Below are 24,625 nucleotides of genomic sequence, written 5' to 3'. Positions count from 1 at the left end.
CGTTTTGGTCATATGGCCCCCTCATAATTGTGTTAAATAATCGTGATTACAATATTGAACAAAATAATCGTGATTATGATTTTTGCCATAATCAAGCAGCCCTACACTATGGGCATCAATTCAAAGCGCTCATGTTGGGAAAAAAATAATGTAATGCTGAATCGGTCCTCAGTGGCAGCAATCAAACAATAAAAGCAAAGGTAAAGGGTATCACCATGTAACCTCTAGGCCTCTTGTCATTTCAGGGGTGGATGGAAATAGATAACATAACATAAAAAAAGAGTTAACCTCTCTGGCCTTCCACATCTCAACTAGGACCTTAAGAATATATTTAAGATCATGTGTCAAGGGACCTGATGTCTTCTTCATGAACACGCTTGCCTTGTGATGGATAAAAGTGACCTTTAAAAGAGCTTTTTACCTCGGTGATCCTTGTATTTACCTAGAACACAACATTCATCAAATGTTACAAAGAACAGAGAGCTGCACAGGAATGCTAACACCCCTTGGGCTGAAAAACCTCTACATTATCTCTAGGCAGAGAATGAAAACATGGCTGGGATATGAGGAGGGATATGTTTGAACGTTCTCAAACATTTCGGATTAAAACCTTTCTAAGACTTAACAAGCTCAAGAAGTAGTTTACACAAACATGAAAATGTTCCCATCATTTACTCACCCTCATGCTTTTTCGCTGTAGCATTTTTTTTTCTTCTTCTTCTGTGCAGCACAAAAACAACTGAGACAGAATGTCCTGAGGCAGCTTTTCCACAGAAAAAAAAAAGTGGAGAGTGATTTAAAATGACAAGGCCCAAAAAAAGACTAAGATCTATCATAAAAGTCATCCATATGCCTGGCGAATGATGTTCAAAGTCTTTTGAAGGTATTCAATGGATTTGAGCAAATTACATAGCAAACTGTCATTAGTGATAATCTTTCCACATTTAAAGAAAGCTTTTAATTAAGAATGAATGGATTATTGTGCTCCTTCCCTATGGACCAGTTTAATGGTGCCTTTTTTTTTTTGTTATTAGTTTGATAATACCAATACTTTTCCCATTTTCATTATACCAAGGTTTGGCCCTGCATAAAAGCTCCCAACATCATACAGTAAAAATGTCATAACTTTAATTGTTTCTTTAAATGTCATGTAGGAGTGAGTAAAAAGCATAAGCCAGTATGCATAAATATATTTGTGAGATGTCATTTATATTAAACATTTAACACATGAGGCTGGGTTATTTTAAAGCTTTTTTAAACTTTTGATTAATTAGCTATTGTGGAAAATCAGGGAGTGTTATGTAAGATGGGAATGTTATACAGTAGTAATTATTTGAGGCTATTTCAGTCAACTTTGTGTTAAAAGCCTTTAGATTTAGCAAGAACATTTAATTGTAACTCATAACATGCAATTAAATCGTGTGCAAGGTAGCTTTATTTAAAAATAGTAAACCGATGGCATGTGTCCTTAATTTAAGAACATAAGGCATTAATACACATTCAATTTGTTTAATATCATTAACACGAAAACTGAGTTTACTAACAAATTGATGATTTGCATATTTAAATTAACTACATGCTCGGTTCAGTCAGCAAATTGCTTCACAAATGAACACCTCTTGCACTAACGTTGGGAAAGTATAACCTCTAAACATACTATTATGTAACTACTTAAGAGAAAATTGGCTTGACTTCATGATAGCAAATGGGAGCTAACATGTATTCAAAAGGTTTAGGTTTTATAAATAACAGACATGAAGAGCCCAGGACGAGGGGCGGGAGAGATGCAGACAGGAAAACACAGGAAGACAGACAGAGAAAGATAGACTATTAGAGGGTTGAGTTGTTCACTGGAACTGTGGAAATTAAATTGTCAAAGAGAGGTTGAGTTGCAGACTAATTTAAACTGTGGCTCTTTAAGAACATTTGGAAAGGAAACTTATAACCCTTATGTGCGATCACTGATAACTGCAGAGTTATAAAAATGTGTGTTGCTGCAGATGTTCATGGATAATTAATCAAGTTATAAGACCAAGAAAAACTGTTTTTTTTTTTTTTTTAAATAAGTGTTTATTTCAAAAATGTTAAATTGTCACCAAAATAAATCAAGGGTTTTTTTTGTGTAGGGAACAAAAAGAGATAATATCCGCAAACAACAGTGCCCCAATATTGGGATCTCGGGAGAATCTGGGCAGCAGTTGCATTAGAGTAGAGAAAAAAGGAGAAAGAGATTAGATGCACGGTTTAATCAGCTATGGCCAATTTATTTCCGATGTGCATTGCTGCTTCTACTTGTGTGACTGTGTATTGAACTTGAATAATATCTAAAAGTCCGGTAATTTATTAATAATTTATTCTTAAAGCGGTCATATTTCCCTTTCTCTTTGGAGTGTTCACAAATTGTTTGTGAATACGATCTCAAAAGTTGCAAAGATTAAAGTTTAAAACCCAAAGAGATATTCTTGATAAAAGTTAAAGGGGTTATATGACGTTGATAAAAAGAACATTATGTTGTGTATTTGGTGTAATGCAATGTGTTTATGTGATTTAAGATTCAAAAACTACATTATTTTCCACATAAAGTACATTACTGTTGCTCCTCTATGCCCCGACTTTCTGAAAAACATCGATTTTTACAAAGCTCATCGTTCTGAAAAGTGAGGTGTACGCTGATTGGCCAGCTATCGAGTGTTTTGTGATTGGCTCAATGCCTCAAGAGTGTGACAGAAATGTTATGCCCCTTAACATGTGATGCCGTCTCCTGGACTAGACAAAACCAATAAAACCCATTACAAAGTGATACAGTGCATATATATATATATATATATATATATATATGTATATATATGTGTGTGTGTGTGTGTGTGTTGCTATCACTGTGCTCCTTGCCAGTCGCGGTATTCTCCTGTTCCCTGACAACAGGCCCCACTCCTTCATATCTCTCATGCCTAACCATTTCAAATAATGGCCAAAGACATAACAGGAGTTGCCTTTTTATAAAGGGTAAACATTGTTCTAATAAAGATGGACCTAGACGCTAGATTGCCAATCTTTACTCATTAAATGACCAGACAGCTGTTTCAGTGGCAGGATGCATCTTTGACCACTACTTTTCCACGACATGGTGTCCCTGAGGCCCTACACTCAGATTAGGGCAGACAGTCTGAATCTGACCTCATGAAGCACCTTTGTAACTTCTTGTCAGTCAAGAAGCTCTGCACGTCCCCTTATCACGCTCAGTGTGACAGAGCTGTTAAGCTTTTTAATCACACTCCAAAAAAGACAAACATCTTTTTGACTCTGGCATGGAGTGGGATGAGCACCTCCCTCAGGACTGACCCCCTTAATTTGGCTCATGACCGTGACCGGACAATAATGCTTTCAATTCAGCAACAGCGGGCACTTCAGCATGATATGCCTCTGAGCAACACAGTTTTTTTTTTTTTCTTACTTTGAAATTATTAATATTTTCTGTGTTTATGATGGTAACATATGTTTGTGATGTGCATCTGTGAAATGGAACAGTACTGAAATGCATGCGAGTTTCATGTCTGAGCAAAACAGCCACTTAAAATGAGAGCTGAAAGTAGAATGAATGCTATTGCTGTGTTAATACGTACATTAATAGCAATGTATTTTGAATAATTTTGATTGTTTTGTGTTCTTACTGCCTCTGTCACCATCAGAATCAATTCCGTCCATCAGAGGTGATGTTAGGCCATTGTACTATATTTCCAGACCCACATTTGCTGTGAATGTGTGTGAAGGGTTTAAAGAACAGCTTGTGCCTGCATACCTAAGTAAAGTGATCATGATCAATCTGTTTCTGGTTCTGTTTAGCTGACAGTGTGAGTGTGTGTGTGTGTGTGTGTGTGTGTGTATATATATATATATATATATATATATATATATATATATATATATATATATATATTCCTAACTTAGTGAGAAGACTCGTCCACATTGTGTTGACCTCTCTTGTCCTTGGCTGTAAATCTTTGTATCAGCTTTTGTGTTAAAGTAAGTGTAACATGGATTCTATTGTTCATGGGTCAAAGGGAAATTGTCTGGAATCCATGTCCGAGGTCAAAGATTAACTTGCACTCCAAACAAGGTGTTTTCTAGATTTCTACAGTGGAACTAGATTTATTTTACCCTTGAGCCCTTGACATTCTGTAGAAATACTTTATAGTGCTCTAGTTAAAGAATACAGTTTAGAGGTCTTGTTCACTGGTTAAATTGATATGTTGGGTTTAGTTAAAATATACATAGACCATTATTGCATCACACTTAAAGTAAATTCAACTCAAAGGAATTTTATAAAAAAAAGAAGAAATGCAAATAATAAACAATGTCTAACACCAATACTCAACTTAAGTGAAACCAAATTGTATCAACTGAACATGTAAGGTATCTTACATTTAAAAAGATAATACATTTTTTAAAGTTGAATAGAATAAAAAATGATAGTTTATTTTGGATCTAGACTGAGCTATTGAATGATTGCAATCATTATCATTATTTCAACATTTATTCAACGTATCCAGTCCTGGGAAAAGAATGCGGGGAACTAGAAATCTACTGCCCAAATTATAAAGTTGAAAAGTTGTTTTATTTTCAACAAAAAAAATAAAGAAAACAAAAATAAAATTATATATATATATATATATATATATATATATATATATATATATATATATATATATATATATATATATATATATATATATATATATATATATAACAATTTAAAAAAAAACACTCACTTTAAGTAACGTTTACATTTGGAATCTTATGGTGAATTTTACTGTAGAGGGTTGAAAAATCTCTTTTCATTGTTGAATATCTTAAGTATGAGCTTACTTTGAAATGTTTAGAGAAAACAGTTTGGTCGTTATTTAATGTCATTGCTGTGTAGTAGAAATAATTGAGAAATTGGATTTTGTTGAAAAATATAAATAAATTCCCTAGGTTAAAAGAGGGATATCTGGTGGTACAAAGGCACATTGCAGTGTCATATTGTGCAAACAAGAGTTTCCACAGAGATCCTTTTTTATTTTTTTATTTTTTTCTGTCGACAGATGTCACAGCAGTTCTCCTTGAATTAACCCATCACAGATAGCTGGTATCTAATTCTTCTTGCCACTATATTTAAAAATGTATGCTCACATGTCAAAGACATAATCATACATCATGTTAGCTGTCCTGAAAAAAGGCCTAATAGTGCATTCATGTGACACCTCTGCTGACAAAACAGCCTGTGGTTTCTCAAAGCGTTTGCACATTCACCTCAGCGGTTTTTGCTGAGTGTTCCCGTAGCGTTATCCCCCAGGGTAACTGATGAAAACACCAGCCCTCTGCAAATTTCCCAAACACAGGCACACCTTGTGACAAATCCAATGCTTCATGTAATGCATCAGCGATACAAAGGTAAACATATCAACTTTTAATCTTTGCCCGATTTAGTTTCTGCCAAATTTCGGAGGGGTTCTTGATGTATTGCGCATGTTGCTGTAAGCGCTGGGTGATGGAAGAAACAGAGCGCAAGGAATAATTGACTGGGGCTCACTTTCAGATGGATCTTTTCATTTAACAAAATCTCATTAAACTCCATGTGCAAATTCAAATTCTCATACAGAAATAAATGCATGGTTGCCTTGCTTATTTATTACATTTTACAAATACGGTACCCCTCAGTGTCATATCATCAAAGGCATTAAAGGCATAAATCACACATTTATTGTTAGTGAGAAATATTATTTAAACTATTATTTGACCAAATTAATCTTCCATTAAATATGTAATTTTATATGCCGGCAGCCATATCACTCTGGAGCCCAAGACCGGTTGCCCACTGAAGCTAAGCAGGGCTGAGCCTGGTCAGTACCTGGATGGGAGACCTCCTGAGAAAACTAGGTTGCTGCTGGAAGAGGTGCTACTGAGGCCAGCAGGGGGTGCTCACCCTGTGGTCTTTGTGGGTCCTAGCGCCCCAGTGTATTGATGGGGACACTATACAGTCAACAAGCACCGTCCTTTGGATGAGACGTTAAACCGAGGACCTGACTCTATGTGGTCATTAAAAATCCCAGTTTGTCTTTCGAAAAGAGTAGAGGTGGGACCTCGGCATCCTGGCTCAATTCGCCCATTGGCCTCTGACCATCATGGCCTCCTAACAATCCCCATATCTACTGATTGGCTTCATCACCCTGTCTCCTCTCCACCATTAAGCTGGTGTGTGGTGGGCGTTCTGGCGCAATATGGCTGCCGTCGCATCATCCAGGTGGATGCTGCACACTGGTGGTGGATGAGGAGATACCCCCTGACAATGTAAGCGCTTTGAGTGTCTAGAAAAGCGCTATATAAATGTAAGGAATTATTATTATATATATATGTGTGTGTGATGTCTGATTCACTACTATATACTGTATATATATACAGAAGAGAATCTGCTCAAAGGGGGAATATGAATAATCAATCATAACTAGCAGTATTTACTTGACTTCTCAGTGTCAACTGTCTGTCAATTTTAAGAATGTTACTTGCCTGTGTAAGGAAAATTACTTTCTTAATGTACAATACTACTTAGAGCATGTCAAATCTGCATGATTAGGGACTTCAGATATGAGCAAACAATGAACAACCTCAAGTGTGATACAAGACTTTATTAACTAAATAAACACCTAAACTAATCTAACATACGCACACGCATACAGTTGGAATTGGAAAAAGGGTTAAAGCTTAAACAGTAAAGAGAAGATAAAATAAAGACATGAAGCTATGGTACAATTTGATATTCAGCAGATATAGGGCTTGAAGGAAACATCAGTTTCTTAGTTCATGCATACCTTTGTAAAAGGTGCATATGATACTTAATGTATCAATTAATAAGACTAAGTTTGATACTTGCACGTCTCACTTGTTTGTAAAAGAGTCCTGATGCACTTTGGGCCTCCAGCTGGTCTCTGCTGAAGTGAGTCGATGAGAAAGACCAGTTCAAATCAGAGGATATTGATGAATGGAAAGTCAAGGCCGAAGCCTTTTTTTTTTTTTTTTTTTTTTTTTTTTTTTTTAAGGCTCTTAATTCAGCATCTTTTCCTGGAATTCCTGAAAAAAATTTTAAAAAAAAATGCCCTGATCTGGTGATCAGTGATCTACACAGGCTGACGATTTCACACCCTCAGGATTTGAGTGAGCCAATAAGGAATGGTACCTTTTGGAGGGAAGTTTTACAATGCTGTCTCTAGTATGGTGTCTTGCATATGAAATTAGATTGGGGGATTCAAGAGAAGAATCTTTAAGATTATTATAAATCTAATGTGTTGCATATATATATATATATATATATATATATATATATATATATATATATATATATATATATATATATATATATATATATATATATATAGGCAAGATTACCTATACTCTTCTTACAATTAAACTGGTCAACCTTGGCCCTTGAATGAATGTGACCTCTAATATTGATATCTCTCTTATTTAGTGCTTCCTATTAGGATTTTATGACATGTCCCTGTTTAATATACACCACACCAGCTGTGTTCTCCTTTTCCGATTTCCTCTTTGTCTTCTAAAATGAACTGAACAAACACATCTGCTTTAAATAGTATCACTGCTTGAGGCAGGTTACAACTGCAGCAATTTTGTCAAACCTAACAACAATGAATCTAAATGAACTGTGCTTATTAATAGTAGTTTTGACACTCACAACTATCAGTATTTTAAGCCTCTACAGCTTGATATGTCTAAAATATATAATTTCAGATAATAATTTCTATGACTTATGCAGCTGCTGTGAATGCCTCAACATTGGCAGCTAATGAATAAGTGTAGTGCGTATAATTGAAGGGTATGAATTCAAACTTTCCATCCAAAAAGCAAAATATACTGTATGAATGTGAGCTATAATTTCCTTAGACTGGAGGTAGGACTTTAAGTGACTATGTGCCCATGTATTTTATTTCACAACTCTGAAGTCATTTTTATTGACTTTCACTTATTTGGTTTTTCATTTTCTTTGGCTGACTGCCACTTTCATCTGAACTGTAAAGCATAAATGCATTTCCACACAGCTCGCAGTCTTTCAGAAAAAAAATCAACTTATTACTTTACTGTATATATCAACTGCAATCCTTCAAAATATGTTGGATTCTTTGATTTCTGGACTTTGTAAAATGCTTTTCCATTTTTTTTGTTTGTTTGTTTGTCCATTTTGTTGGTTGCTAAATGTGCATCCTACGTAGCATGCTTAAGCCTACTCATTACTGCATGCTAATTTGTTCACCCTACATTCTTTCTTGATAAAACAGTGACACCAACATTCGTCCTGCCAGTATTTCAAATTATCAAGCAAAACAAATCTATAAATACAACATGAAGGATGATGGCTGAGAAGAAAGCATATTTGTTATGTACAGTATAAACTGCAGCTAACCTCAGTAAACTTGAAACATCTTTAAGTGCACCAGCATAAAATAATAATAATAATAATGATAATAAATTGCAATTGCATATTTATGAGAGTATAAGGGAGTTTTGCAAGTAAATGTTATTTGGTAATTAGTCTCATGTGAACTGAGTAACATGTAACATTTACCAAATAAATACACATAGATTCCACCTTGGCAGAACTTACTAACTTTTATAGATATTAGGATGCTGACTCTGATAAAGATGGACTTCTCTAAAGACCAGACTTCAACACTATTGTTTTAATAAGATGTAAATTCTAAAAAAAAAAAGAAAAAAAAAAAGACTTTGTACATGTAGTTTTAAATAGTATTTTTCATAATGAACAGAATTATGCTGGTTCTAAGCAATTTGAATAAATGTATTTAAAAGTATATTTATATTAAAATCAAAATCAAACATTTGTTATTAATAAACTATGCCATGATTTCACTGAGTGCTGAATTCTTGTCTATTTCTTACCGATTCCATTTGTCATTTATGTGTCAAATGTGCATCACATTAATTTGTTCTTGTTTTAAAACTTTAAAACAAATGGATCAATTCAAATGTATAAATCTTAAATTTATGCCTGAATGTTTCATGAGTTATTTCCGCCTGATCAGATTTTCAAATGTGAATTATGAAATGGATGAAAAAAAAGTCATAAAATAATATAGAAGGAGGGTCTGAAGCCATATCTAGATTGCAGGACATTGCTGGGACTTGGAATGTCCCCTAGCAAACACATAGTAACAATATGGTAACCACCCACAACACCAGTTATCATATAAATAAGGTTCTTATAATCATGTATATATAAATCCAGTGTACTGTCCGTCAGGGCCGTGCAGAGACCTTTGGAAGGGCAGGTGCTCAAAGTATAAAAGGGGCACATGGAACAAGGCTTTAAACAGCGCGGTTCAAAATAGCAATACAGCAATATATTGTAATCCATTCCTTGCCGATTTGCGTATTGATATGGATGATTATGTATTGAAACAGCAGCAAATGCTGTGATGCAGTTTTGAAAAAAGAAAAATATTAGAAGAGACAATTTTAAGTTTAAAAGTAAAAAAAGAAAAAAAAATTCCACCTAATAGCTCTGGGATTAGAAACTGAAATGTCTTAAATTGTCCCAACCTTAAGGCTTTTTCTTCTCTGTTCTACAAAATAATTAAGAACAGCTGTTATAGTAAAAACTACAGAAAACATTCAACATTTTCCTCTTTCTCACCAGCCTGTCTATAGGCTTGCTTACCTGCTCTTTCTGTCACTTGTGCGTCTACATTTGCCTCTTTTTCTTCCTCTATCTCCATCTCCTCATCTGATCTATTACTTTCCATTCTCTGTCCATCTAGGAACAAGGCACAATCTACTATTTCATTATCAATCTATTATTTTAACCATCACTACTATTCCTGCACCTAATCAATAAGTCCACCTTAAATATTGATACAAAACAATAAACAACTGAGTCATGCTATGAAAGCACTGTATAACTTATATAGGCTTATGTTTTATTTATTTTTTCATTTTTATTTAAAACAATTCCAAACATGCTTAATATATCAGGAAATATCTCGATTCTCAAAACGTGTAAGTAAACGCGTTTTGCACCTTTATAGATTGTTATTTGATCAATAAATGGAAAGTGTAATCTTTTAACTACACATAAAATCCCGACTTTTTACTTAAATGCCATATCATGCCATGAAATATTTTTAATACGACTGAATTTGTATTTAATGTAAATTTTAATAACAATATTGTAAGTTACTTATTTTAACACCTTCATTTTACAGAGAGTAAAGAACATTTACATTATCAAATAACATTTTCATTCAGTCTAGCCAGAGTTCAGGCACTCTCAAAAACTACCATTACAATCACTGAAGCACTTTACATTACATTATGCACATCAGGATTTTTTAGTTTTTTTCTCTCTCTCTGAAGAAAGAATTCGCTAAATAATTCAGTCAGCGAGCAAGTGAACAAAAACACCCGCGTTTCATGAGGACTCTTCTGCACGTCTCCGATTGGCCATTGCATTCGCGCAACAGAACCGTTGATTGGTTATCATGAAGCGTTGTACGAACGTCTCTGGCTCAGCGCCAGCCAGCGAACACAGATTTGAATTTAGCAGCTGTTGCTGCACTGAACGATCTAATCACAACAGTGTGATTATATCAAATATATAAAAATATTTTTTTTTTGGTCGTTTGGAAGCTGCATTTTTAAAATCAACTTGGCTCAGAAATCTTTGAATGGGCATGACGCCTCTGCCCCTCGATGCCTGTGAAACGTTTCTCCCTACAACAGCACGCTAACCTTACTCTACACAACAGGCTACACACCGCAATAAAAAAACAACATATCTGCATGTTCTCACATCACGTCGTTCTTGTACAATAATAATAAGTAATTAAATATCAAAATCACTTCGCTGAGTATGAAACACCACTTAGCAGCTTCCGCGGTGTTGAAAATATCCTCTGACAATTAAAAAATGCGCGTGCGGCGTGACGAATCGTCCCGGTCGGATGAGGAGGTCATCGTCGTCAGGTCAAAGGTCATCATGTCGGTCATCTTATTGACGGCTAAATTATTATTCAAAATTTTACTAATATTTAGATTGGGCATGAGAAGGTATTCACAAAAGGAAACGTTATGACAAAATAAAAATTAGAGGAAATTTTGCTTTGACAAAAGGGCACTTTGGGCACCAAAGGGCAAAGGGGCAGGTGCTCAAGTATGTCTCTAGACCTGAACCCTATTGAGCGGAAGGTGGAGAAGTACCATGTGTCTAACATCCAGCAGCTCCATAATGTCATTATGGAGAAGTGGAAGATGATCCCAGCAACAACCTGTGCAGCTCTGGTGAATTCCATGCTCAGGAATATATTAAGTCAGTGCTAGAAAACAATGGTGCGCACACACAATATTGATGCTTTGGACACAGTTTTGACGTTCACTTAGAGTGTACTCACTTTTCTTGCCAGCTATATCGACGATAATGGCTGTGTGTTAAGTTATTTTCAGAGGATAGTAAATCTATACTTCTGTACAAGCAGCACATTGACTACTCTATAAATACAAAATAATAAATAAGTTTAATTTCAGTAGTATTGTCCCTTGTAGAGCTGTAATCGGGCCTTAAAAGTTAGGCCCGACAGGACCCGAGCCCGACAGGTTTAGGCCCGAGCCCGACAAGTACATTTTTATTGACAGCTTTTTTAAAGCCCGAACCCGTTTACAGCCCGACATTATTCAAATGTGCGCACGCACACAGCTCTTTTGCCTTTTGCCAACAATGAGCAATTTATTCATGTTTTAACATAATTTACTCATAACTAACGTAGACTAGACCACTTGGAAGTTGGAATAAAGAAATAAAATAAGTCCTGTGTCACATCGTAACATCTCAGCATTCTAGACATAGGCTCATTTAACCTATAAATAGACCAACGCACCAATAAAAACGAGTCATTTAAAAAAATTAAATTAAGATAAATTTTAAATTAAGATGGGTATTTGGCAATAACGAAATTAAGATAAAGGCTCCGCCAGATTTGCTTTATTTAATAAAAGAATAATGCCAACATTAGCGTAAATACTCTGTCAACATTATGCATTTAAGACTCAATGAATATTTAGTTATTTGAAAAACCTTTACTCACAGAGATTAGGCTCGGTCTACATGTTTTTGTGGAGGAAAATGATTGAATCCACTGTAGCTATATGTCTTCAGCGCGCTCCTGCGCTCACTGATGGTGCGTCATTATTCACTCATTATTCTCATTATAAGCATGGTCAAAACTTTTCCACACCTCAGACTTTGCTTTAGTTGCTGGTGCAACCAAAACGTAATCACCAGAGGCAAGCCTCCGTTACACCTGCTCAGCATTCATTTTCGCATCTTTCTCGCGCTAATCGAAACACATCACATGACCGCTCGTTTACCTCGCAAACCGGAGCGCAAGCCCGAGCCCGGCCCGAGCCCGCGTAAGATGATAGAAATTAAGCCCGAACCCGTCGGGTCCCGACGGGTCCCGTCGGGTTCGGGCAAAGATCTTCAGCTCTAGTCCCTTGAGAAGATATACTTATATGGTTACGGAAATGTTAGGGGTGTAATCACTTTTGTGAGATAGCCTACTGTATATTTATCATTCATTATCAATATTCTGAATTCCTGCTTTTCTAATGATCATAAATAGTGAAAACAGCTGTGCTGTGTTATATTTAAGTATATATATATATATATATATATATATATATATATATATATATATATATATATATATACACACACACACATACTAGGCACAGCATTATCTCAATCTAACAGTATCGTCACTTCTATTTTATTTTTCTATTTTAGTTAGATTTTTTTTTTAATTGATCATTATTTTTTTTCCTTTTATTTTAAGTCTTTACTGTCACTTTGAAGAATGTAATACATTCATTATTAATATTTCTTCACTTGTCAAAAAAAAAAACAGTGGTATAATAAATAAAATATAGAAATAAGTTAGCTTAATAAATGCTATAAAACTGTTGTTTAACTAAAGTTAACAAATTGAATTTATTGTAAAACATTACCTATTTTTGTGAAATAATTTGGGCAAGCAACTAAACTGCTGTAGATTTTCAGTTACTTTGTATACACAAGTTAGGTTCTTAAAGGTCCCGTTTTTCACGCTTTTTTGAAGCTTTGATTGTGTTTACAGTGTGCAATATAACGTGTTCATGTTTCGCATGTAAAAAAAAACAAAACAAAAAAAACAGTATTTATTCACACAATTCACCTATCTGTATACCGCTGTTTTCACTGTCATAAAAATGGGCTGATGACTTACTTGTTCTATGGAGTCCCTCCTTCAGAAATACTTAACGAGTTTTGATTGTGCCAGCGGTTCCTGTGTTGTGATTCGACAGCAGCTGGACGCAGGTTGCCCTCGTGCAAACGTGATTGGACTAGTTTTGAGAAGCAAGTGGGCAGGAGCATGAGCTGGAGATATACTAATAATCACAGGAGCGTTTTTACTGACGAGATCTGCATGATAATTGCATTCAATTTTTTTTTGCACAGCCCTAACATCTAGTTAACAAAGCTAAACAGCGTTGCCCTTTGTGTAATAAGTTACAGAAACTGTTAAAACACACTAACTTAAATAATAAAATACACTTACTGGTTGTGGTCCATAAACAATACTTTTTCCAGACAAAGAGGGAACTGCTCCATCTTTCAAGAATAATCTTTGTATGCTGCACATAGTTTTACATGTGGATTATAATTTTTGATCTCCAAGTACAGCGTCCCTGGGAAGGCCAAACAAAGATGATTGGACTCAGAGATGAAAATAACAGCGTTTCGACGACATGGCGACGAACGCTACTCTTCCTCTTCTCCGTCGGAGCGCAACAAGACCATGTCCCCCTTTTTGTGGATTCATGTGGGCGGAGGTTAGTCAAAAAACTGTTTTAGTGATGTCATTACTGCAGGAACTAGAGGGATGTGGTACAAACGGGTCGTTCGTTGTAGGCAAATGTCTGTTAAATAAAATATCTCGCTTGGCATTGAACTGAATTTTAGAATTTTACAGATACTATTTATACTCTAACAACAACAACAACAACAACATTACACACTAACTAAAATTTAAAGGTCCCGTTTTACGCGCTTTTTTGTAGCTTTGATTGTGTTTACAATGTGCAATATAACATGTGTTCATGTTTCTCGTGAAAAAAAACAGTATTTTTCACACAATTCACCTATCTGTATACTGCTGTTTTCACTGTCATAAAAACAGGCTGATGACTTCCTTGTTCTATAAAGTCCCTCCATCAGAAATACGTAACGGGTTCTGATTGGGCCAGCGGTTCCTGTGCTGTGATTTGACAGCAGCTGAGAGCAGGCTGCCCTCCTGGTAACGTGATTGGGCTAGAACGCACGTGCTGGAGATGTATTTTATAGTCACAGGAGGAGCGTTTTTTACTGATGAGATGCGCATGAAAACCGCATTTGTTTTTTTGCACAGCCCTAACATCTAGTTAACAAAGCTAAACAGCGTTGCCCTTTGTGTAATAAGTTACAGAAACTGTTAAACGCACCAACTTAAATAATAAAATACACTTACCGGTTGTGGTCCATAAACCATGCCTTCTCCAGACAAAGAGGGAACTGCTCCATCTTTCAAGAATAATCTTTGTGCAAGACGTCACGCAGTGACGTTATTACTGCAGGAACTAGAGGGCTGTAGTCCAAACGGGTCGTTTTTGTTAAATCAAATATCTCGCTTGGCATTGAACTTTGAGCTTTAGCATTTTACAGATATTATTTATACTCTAACAACAACATTACACACTAACTAAAGTTTAAAACATGGAATCACGAAGAAGGGGACCTTTAAAACATAAAATTTAAAACAACTTTAATGTTAATCTTTAGCCTTACACTTTACCCTTACAGATGCAGGTCAAGTGTGCCATTTATGGAGTAACATTATTTTTAAGAGTGAGTTTTCAGTGCAGCAATATAATTAAACACACCCAGGCCTTTGATCGCTGCTCTGGGATCAGGGAGCATCCCAGCAAAACCACCTCATTCCAGACTGGCTGTGGTGGTAGGCTTATACCAGCAAGGAGCATGATGCCATTCTGTCAGTCTGTGTCAGCAGTGCTAAATAAAGGTCTCGGGAGCTTGAATCAGTCTGGAGACACAATATCTGCACGTGTGAGATTTTAAACCGTTGAAGACAATGCTTGAAGACATAGGGAGCCCAGCGAAGTTGTCAGAAAGGGTGTATTTCAATAAGTCAGTAGGTCCTAATAAACAAATGCTTTTCTCATTTCTGTATTATTATTATTATTATTTGTAACAAGGTTCTGACTAATGTAGAGGAAGGAGACCAGGGTCGGCGTACGGGGCTCGTGAGAGACTTTATTTACAATAATCAAAACAAAACAAACAATCGCGGCAGGTGCGCGCACTTCACTAAACTCTTCTCTGCTTCGGTACTGCAGTCTTCCGTCCTCGACAGCTCACGCTCACGAGTCCCCAGGTGTTTCTCAATGTCAAGGAAGGTTCCTCGGAAGCCAGTATTTTGAGGATGTTACTTCATCGACATCCGTCGAAGGACTGTTCCAGTGTCGAGGATCCTCGGAATTTCAACCAAGGACTGAGTCCTTCGTTCGAAGAATATCCAATACACAGGAAAGGATGCATACGTGAGTCCTTCACGCTCTTCGCGCTCTCAAATCACCCACAATCCTATGCGCGCAGCTTTGCTATCTAACGTTAGTTCAAAAATGCCGAACATTAACGTAGTCGGAGCGTTAACGGTTTTTATTTACGCTACCAAACATTTGTTATAACTGTAGGAAAGATAAGTGAAGTTAAATGCCAGTACAAATTACTACCGTATTGTACATTATACAAATTCAAATGGTTAACTGAACCGGACCTGTCATTTAACAATTGGTTGCGTCATCGGCATTTCTTTAATAAATAACTAGTTAAGTTGTCCAAAGTAATTTAATGATACCATTCACAGCGTTATTCAAACGGACCTTTTCACTGACGTAATGACGCAATTACGTGCACTTGCTAGCTTGTTCCATTTACGTGTTCTCCGAATGCTAAAGAGGAGTCTCACCTAGCCTCTGAAGGAAGTGACTTGGAAGGATCAGTCCTACCAAGGAAGTAGTATCCTTGAGATTGAGAAACGCCTCCCGTCTTTCTCATTCTTTGCCGGCTGTCGCGCCGCTTAAAAACTGGTTCCCCATGCCAATCACTGCAACGAGATCCAGCTGTTAATAGTTTCTCACCTGAAACACTTACCGCCGCACGTCTCTTCACTCGCTCTCCCATTGCAGACTTCGCTAAACCATGCCTCCCCCGCCACATTATTATTATTATTTATGATGGTTTCAATCAAATGGAGCATTTTTATTGGGGCAAGTTGTCACATATATTCTGCATGTATATTAACTACAATTCCTACTAACCAAAACATTGATTTGATGATTTTATGTTTGTGTTTTGCTATTTTATAAAAATTATTTCTGCTTCATAAATGTAAAATAGCATTTAATCAGCTGATTCCATTGTAAAAACTAAAATGTTTGCAATTTTACTAAATAGTTTGTGCTTCATATACAGTAATTGTTTAACAGTAACTCTTTGATTATTTATTTTGCTATTTTAAAAATTATTTTATGTTTCATAATTTTTTTTTAAATGGCCTGTAACAGGGGCGTCGGACTGGGCCCCAAAGGAAGAGAGAGCCCTTGAGTCTGGATATCAAAATATCATCTTATTTTGTTATACTTTTTACATTTTTACTTATTTATAAAATGCTTTGTGCATCATAATTGTTTAAAATGGCATGTAATATCCAACATTAATTTAGTGTGACAACATACAGTTGAACTGTTACAGTTTTTATTTTATTTTATTTTATTTTATTTTATTTTATTTTATTAGGGGTAATAACGATAGAAAAGTTCAGTAATTTTGCTTTTTTTGAAAAATAAATGCCATAAGAACATATTCACAAGTGTGAGACCCAGTCTCACACTATTATATATATATAGGACTAGCAGTAAATAGGTTTCATTTTGCTAATAAAAACCTTATCCATTTACAAATGTGACGAGTGGCACATAAAAGTGCTTTTTTTTTTGTTTGCAAATGCAGTGTTGCTGATTCACAGCTGATTTTTATTTGAGTACATGGAGCCGGAAAGTGTATATTGGCCTCAACAAAATAATAGGTATCAAAGCAACATGGCCATAACGAATCTGTCGGAATAAAGTAGTTATAGTTGATAAAACAGGAGATACAGTTTGCAATTCAGTCATGACCTCTGCCTGTCCAAAGGCTCACACAAAGAACCATATGGATTCTGGTTTTGAGCTCTATGAAATTATCAATACACTCATGAAGCTTCATGAACTATGTGAGCTTTTTCCCCAATATTTATTCCAAACTCCATCAGCTGTTCTTGTATATGTGTGTACAAAACTTACTGTAAAATGTTTTGTTATGGTACTTGATTCTGATTGGTCAATAAGTGTGTTTTATTTTATGATAAAGCAGGACTATGACAGCTTCACCCAATGGTTCTGTATATCACTTCACAACACCCTTAGCAACATAATATTAATTTGAAGCTGTTCCATGTATTATGTAAATCAGCAAAATTAACTGTTTATTATTTATGTAGTTACTTATGAATGACTCCTGCTGATGTCATTAACCATATGTTGCATCATTAACATTTATTTTGAGGCCAGAGCTTCCCCTGTCAAAGAAAGCTTCCTTATAAGGGTCATACGTCAATGTGTGTGTGTCTGTGTGGAAGCCAATGGTTTTTGATAAGCTTTCTCTAATCAGTGGGGATGGTGGATACATAGTGAGAACGTTTCCTACTCTCTTATTTGAGTTCCATAGGATGAGGATTTGCTGTCACTGTCAGGAAGTATTTATTGAAATAAAAAAAATGTAATATCATATGTAGTAAAATTTTTGGTTTTAACGTATCGTGTGGGAACTGTTTTATAACCATTTTATAATATGTGCCTAACTAACTTCAGCTGACTTATTCACAATTTAGCACACTCTCTCATACTTTATTGTATATAAATCTTAAAACTGGCACAAAATAATGTAAGTGCCTTTTTACAGGATACGTCTACTTATAATGATTGTAAAGTCACAATATCATTTTTCATGATAATTTCAAGCTCAAGTTCAAGCTCAAACCGGTGTGCACCTTTTTGCTATGGTTTCTGGTTTGAATGACATGTTTCCTGGAAACAGTGTGCAATGGGCTTTGAGATGCTTTTCTCTTGTTTGGTGGGTGTGTCAAACATGTCAGCCCAATCAGCAGCAACATGTACGTAAACCATGCAGTATTAAAGAGAGCTGAGCTCACACAATGTAATTACCATCAAAATAAATTCACAAGATCAAGTATATTGTTTGCACATGTTTATTTACATTAAAGACAAAATAACTAAAATAATAAGAGCACAAGTATAGATCTGGAACTTCTTTAAGTATGTCTAAATATACTTTAGTTATAGCCAATGTCTTCTGCTCCTTTCCTTAAGAAGGTGTATTAAATAATGATTAATGTAACATAAAAATACTATACATATTTATATAAGTTGCTATTGTATTATGGAGTGACTCTTTCATAAACTTTTCTATACTCCTCTGATTATATAATGGTAATTAGTACATTCTCATAGCATAACAACAGAGATCAGCAATAATGATAAGCCTATATACTCAAAATAAAAATAATAAAGTCATATAGATCATAACATAGTTTAGGAAGTAAGAAGTGGATTATCCTTCACCTGAAATGTTTGTCTTTAATTCTGAAATGCAAGGCAAGTGTTGTAAAACAATAATTAGGAACCACAGTTTCCACAAATCCCTTGACTCGATTGGTATGTTCTCTTTTATTCTGGACGGCAAGAACAGTGACTGTAACCTCGAGCATATTCAGTATTACACATGTATTTATAATGATTTCAGCAGGCTCTGAAAATTATTCAAACATAACAGAAAGAATGGCCTTCTCAGCTGCCATTTTTGCAATTCCTGCATTATCTGAACAGGGTTTACATTTCCGTTTTAAAAAACATTTTGCAACGCTTTTTTTTTTAAACATGCTTTTTTTTTTTTTTTTTTTTTTTTTTTCAGGGCATAAATTAACTGCTCCATCCTTCAGTGACAGCCTGTTTGCAAAAATCTAAAAGTATATTGTGATATAACCATAAAGCAATTTGTGATGAAATGCGCTCCTTAAAGGGGGGGGTGAAATGCTATTTCATGCATACTGAGTTTTTTTACACTGTTAAAGAGTTGGATTCCCATGCTAAACATGGACAAAGTTTCAAAAATTAAGTTGTACGTTTGAAGGAGTATTTTTGTTCCAAAAATACCTCTTCCGGTTTGTCACAAGTTTCGGAAAGTTTTTTTTTTTTTTTTCAAGTATGGCTCTGTGTGACGTTAGATGGAGCAGAATTTCCTTATATGGGTCCTAAGGGCACTTCTGCCAGAAGAGCGCTCGCTCCCGTATAGCAGAGCACAGACATTCACTGATCAGAGCGAGAGACCGAATTGACACAAAAGAAGTGTGCTTTTAGTTGCCAGGGCAAGACAACCCTGCATAGATTAAGGGGAAAAAACAGCATTAAGGGACCAGTGGATGGAGTTTATTTTTACAGAGCATCAACGGAGTTGTGCAAGTGTTTTTGTTTGTTCCCTGCATTTCGAAGATGCTTGTTTTACAAACAAGGCCCAGTTTGACGCCGGATTTGCACATCGTTTATTTCTTAAGGATAATGCAGTCCCAACGAAAAAGGGTCACAATCGTGTGTTGGAACCACATGCGGTGAGTAAAACTGCTTCAAATATCTCTGTGTTGTTAACTTAGCTCTCGGCGCGTAAGCACATCAAGTAAACAACATGCGATGTTGTCATCAAACTGCACTTTCCACATTTACACCTTAAAAAAAAAAAAAAAAAAAAAAAAAAAAAAAAAGATGACATAAAGTGGAACTTAGTCATTTTCCAAAACCGCTAAGCAAATATATACAGTTTCAGTACATACCACATAGAGACGTCGTTGCTGATGCTGCTCTTGTTAAATTTCAGCCTCTGGATCTGATTCTTGATCAAAATATATGCTGAATCTGACTGTTAGCCATGGTTTGTTTTGGATGTGTTTTTCCTCACGGTAATGTCATAGCTTCAAACGCTCTCAACGCAAAAGCCTACTCGCGCTCGTGATTCTTTAGTTCCGCCCACAAGTTAAACTGCATTTTTAGTTTTTGTTTGTTTTTCTGCCATCCATTCTTTATTTGATTACCATGACTAAACGGGCTCAGTTTGTGACATATGGGTCATAAGCTATTGTTTCAGGGTGCTGAGGTCAGATTTAAGTGTGAGTCATATCCATGCTCTTTTTGGTCCCAGGAAAAGTTTTGACCATTGAAATGTACAGTATACAAGTATATTCATAGTAGACTATAAATGACCTCTTTTATCTAAGAAGATCAAGAAATATGTAATCCATCATAAAATGTGCCCTTTAATTCAAGAGTGTCCTTTTTCTTTGAGTTATTCGAGATAATAGCTAATCACTTTAAGTGTGATCAGAGTTTTTTTTTTTTTTTTTTTTTTGAGGTATGATCTCTTCTATTATCCGGTCAATTATTTTGCTATGAGCCAATCATATTATTGGACCTTTTTTTAAACTATTCATATGTGCTCAATTATGAACTGGCTAATCCAATATGACGTGTGAATGTGTCTGAAGTCAAATACGTCATTAGTAACAGGAAACAGAGTCAAGTTTTTAAAGGGAGATAAATGGATGTTGTTATGTCTGACAATCAAGCTCGTGGTCCCCCTGGTGCTGTGTCAACACTGATTTAATGCAAGGAGAAATATCCTCATTATGTAAAACCAATGTGAAAAGCTGGCGCTATTTATAATCACAGTACACATCATCACACATCATGGTAGGCAGAGACTAGACAAGAAAGGGGGTTGTGTCACATAAGCCGGTGGGAGGAAGAATTGGCTAGGCCTGAATCTATTTCCATGGTGATAAGCGTCACATTCCAGATGACCAAGGTGCCCAGTACAGCTGCATATTTGCATAATCAAATGATAGCATGATTGAGAGAAAATTTCAAGACAAACAATAATGCAAACAAGTATGGTAAAGTAATCCCAAGGCGGATGAGCTTGACTTTTTTTTTTTTTATCCCTCTTTCTTTCAAACTCAAACATGCTCATCTTACATGAATTGAATGCAGTGAGTTTTACATACATTCAAGTTTGTATTTAAAGGTGTTGCCGATGCATGTCTTCTTAAGAATGGAGGAAACGATATACATTTATAATTCATGAGAATATAATGAAACTATCTGGTGAATAATATTAGAATGATTCCAGGTCAGCTTTCACTAAATCTATATTTCCTTAATACTAAAATTTGTGAGGGAATTACTACTGGACCCAAAATTACAGACAGACACAAGTGATGAAGTCTGTGAAAGTTTATTTTCAGTTTATTTAATATCAATGTTCTCAGGATGCTGACGGGGCCTAGCCAAGCCAGAAGGTGGCTACAGTGGAGTATGCAATGGGAGTATAAGTTCAGAGGAAGTTCTGGAGGTTAGCAAGTTAACGGAGTGATTCAAAGCAGGAACTGAGTGAATCGGCTTACAGATATTGTATGGATCAGTATAGCTAACAGGATTTAGTTGGTCTTCTGAGATGGATGGGGTGATCTGCTTGGGAAACAAACCCTGGTCTACCATGTGACAGGCTGAGACACAGTCCACCAGTGTTGTAGTCAAGTCACCAACTGTCGAGTCGGAGTCGAGTCTCGAGTCCCAGTGTTCCAGTCCGAGTCTGAGTCACCAATACCAGAGTTCAAGTCCGAGTCCAGTCCTGTTTTATGAGGAAGGCATTGAAGTCCATTATATGAAGAAAACACTCTGAAATGTTTTCCTTAAAAAACATAATTTATTTTCCACTGAAGAAAAAAAAAGCCATGGATATCCTGGATGGCATTGGGAGGAGTAAATGATTAGGAAATGTTCCTTTTTGTGTGAACTAATCCTGTATTACAGAAATACACTCTACGAAAAAAAAAAAAAAAAGAAAGAAATGTGCATTTTACAGGACACTATTTTAAAGAACATAAAAATCAATACGATATGCCGAGAGAGAGAGACTGTGTGTGTGTGTGTGTGTGTGTGTGTGTGTGTGTGTGTGTGTGATTTAGCATGAGTGCGTTTTTATGTGTTCAAGTGAATGTGTGTGTGTGACGGCACACGACTGGTCAGAAAGCAATGTGTTTATTATCATATACGCATTAGTCAATAATAGTTTTTTTTTTTAAAAAGCTAACATTAGCCAATGGAAAGAATTTTACTTTTCTGGGTGCATCCGTGACAGGTGTCTGTTAAAGTTTGAAATTGTCCCAGGTTTTTCCTCGATTGTGTGATTACACACACACAACATTTAGCACTGCTCTTTCCAGCATTAGATGAAAAATAAGTGTAGGCGAAGTTCACGATCCGGTGCACATCTTTCTGCATTTTCCAAATGTGAACATTTAGCCCACGAATCATGCACAAGCGTAAAGTAAATGACGTCAGTGAGTGTGTTGTCAAGCAAAGAGAGCGAGCAGTAGCAGTGTCTGTGAGAAAACAGTTTATAAATAAATAGATCCTGGCCGGTTATCTAATCCCATATCCAAAACTATTCCTAGTGATGTGACATTTGAACCGAGGCTTCGGAGCTTGTGTTGAGAAAAAAGGGGCGTGCCAGATGAAGCCGCGATTCGAGGCTTGTGTTGTTAACATGGAAATCACGTGACTGATGACAAATGAGGCCTCGGTTTGTGTGGAGTGTCGTTTCCGGATAAAGGGGGTTCGAAACTCACGCCGCCTTGTGGGTATTGTCAGGAGTAGATGAATCAGTTGTAGTAGAGTGAGCGAGTCAGAGTCAGAGTTAGAGTTAGATAGTTGTGTCGTCATCGTGTCATATATGTATTAGGGATGTATATTATTAGGTTATATCAGGTTATATTAGTTATAATATATTGTTATTATTAATTAAAGTAGTTATATTATAGTATTTTTATATTAATTAGATAAGATTATTTGGATTGATTTTTTTTTTTTATTTTATTTTTTATTTGGACTGGACTGCTTTTTGATTTGGATTGTCTTTTTGGATTTGTTTGCTTTTTGTGACATCTTCCTTTTTCCTTGTAATGGAGCCAGCAAGAAAGAGGAATCCTCCTCTGTCTGGGAGTTTTTTGAAATGGTTGGTCACAATAAGGTATGTGTATTATTATTGTTTTACTGTCTTGATCTAATAATAATACTCACTATAAGGGCTGTATTATATTTCATGTCTATTAGTTTATGTTTCTAGGTGAAATGCTTGCTGCGCCTAAAGGAGCTGACATACAACAATAGCACCTCCTCCATGCTCAAGCATTATCGAGCACTGCACGAGCATGCACAGACTACTAACAATCTTTATCAATCAAATCAATATTTATCCGAAGTGAATCTCACAAGATCTGAGGATCCACTAGTATATTGGGCTCAACATAAACATCTGTATCCTCATTTATACCAGCTGACACTGACATTGTTATGTTCCCCCGTATCCTCCGTTCCATGCGAAAGGATCTTTTCCAAGGATGGAGAGGTTCTGTCCAAAAGGAGGAATCGTCTAAGCCCCAACACAGAAAAAAATTATGTTCCTCAATAAAAAGAATGTGTGATCCTTCCTTCACCCACCCAGTGTTGCAGTTTGTTCCTTTAAATCCATAGTCCCATAAGCACAAGACTGCACTAAAACTAGTAACAGTTTAATGCACAAAACACACCAGAAACAATTCTTAACCTTTCCCACCCCACACTTTTCTGTTGTAATTTGCGTTATTACACTCCCTTCACCATAAGAACTACACTCAACACAGTCTCACTTTTGTTGTTCCTACTGTCACTATCCAAACAATTTATGAATAATGAATGAACTGTGTGTGACAGTTGTCTCTGCACAAGTAAATTCAGACAGAGAGAGAAACATATTTTATTTGATACCCAGGCAATGGACAAATGTCTGCTCAGGTCATTGATTCAGTATTTTTATTGGTCTGCTATTTCTTTGCACAGTAGCTAGGTGTCACTAGTGAGCAATAATGAATGAAGCTTCGAGTAATGAACCTTTTGGTGAAGCAATGGGCTGCAAGGTCTCAGTGGTTCAGGAAGCCTCATTTTGCCATCACTAACTATTCCACAATCCAAATCCAGAGCAGCAAATTTACTAGTCAATCAAAATTACTACCTCTTGATGAAGGCTCAGGCAGAGAGAGAAAATCCAGGTTCCAGGCAGGTTAGAGTTCACACAGGCTTCCAGGATCTGATTCAGGAACTGACTGGAATTTTCACCAATGAGCGGATGAGACCGGCAAGAAGGTAAGAGCAAGACTGGCTTATATAGTTAGGGAGACAGGTGAAACCAATGAGGAAAATTAAAGAGGAGTTACGAGGCCAGGAACAGGAAGCTGGACGCTAGTTGCCAAAATAAAAGTCTAAC

The sequence above is a fragment of the Carassius gibelio genome, chromosome A1, assembly GCF_023724105.1.
Source record: "Carassius gibelio isolate Cgi1373 ecotype wild population from Czech Republic chromosome A1, carGib1.2-hapl.c, whole genome shotgun sequence".
NCBI lineage: Eukaryota > Metazoa > Chordata > Actinopteri > Cypriniformes > Cyprinidae > Carassius > Carassius gibelio.
Note: the sequence above shows the minus strand (reverse complement) of the source record.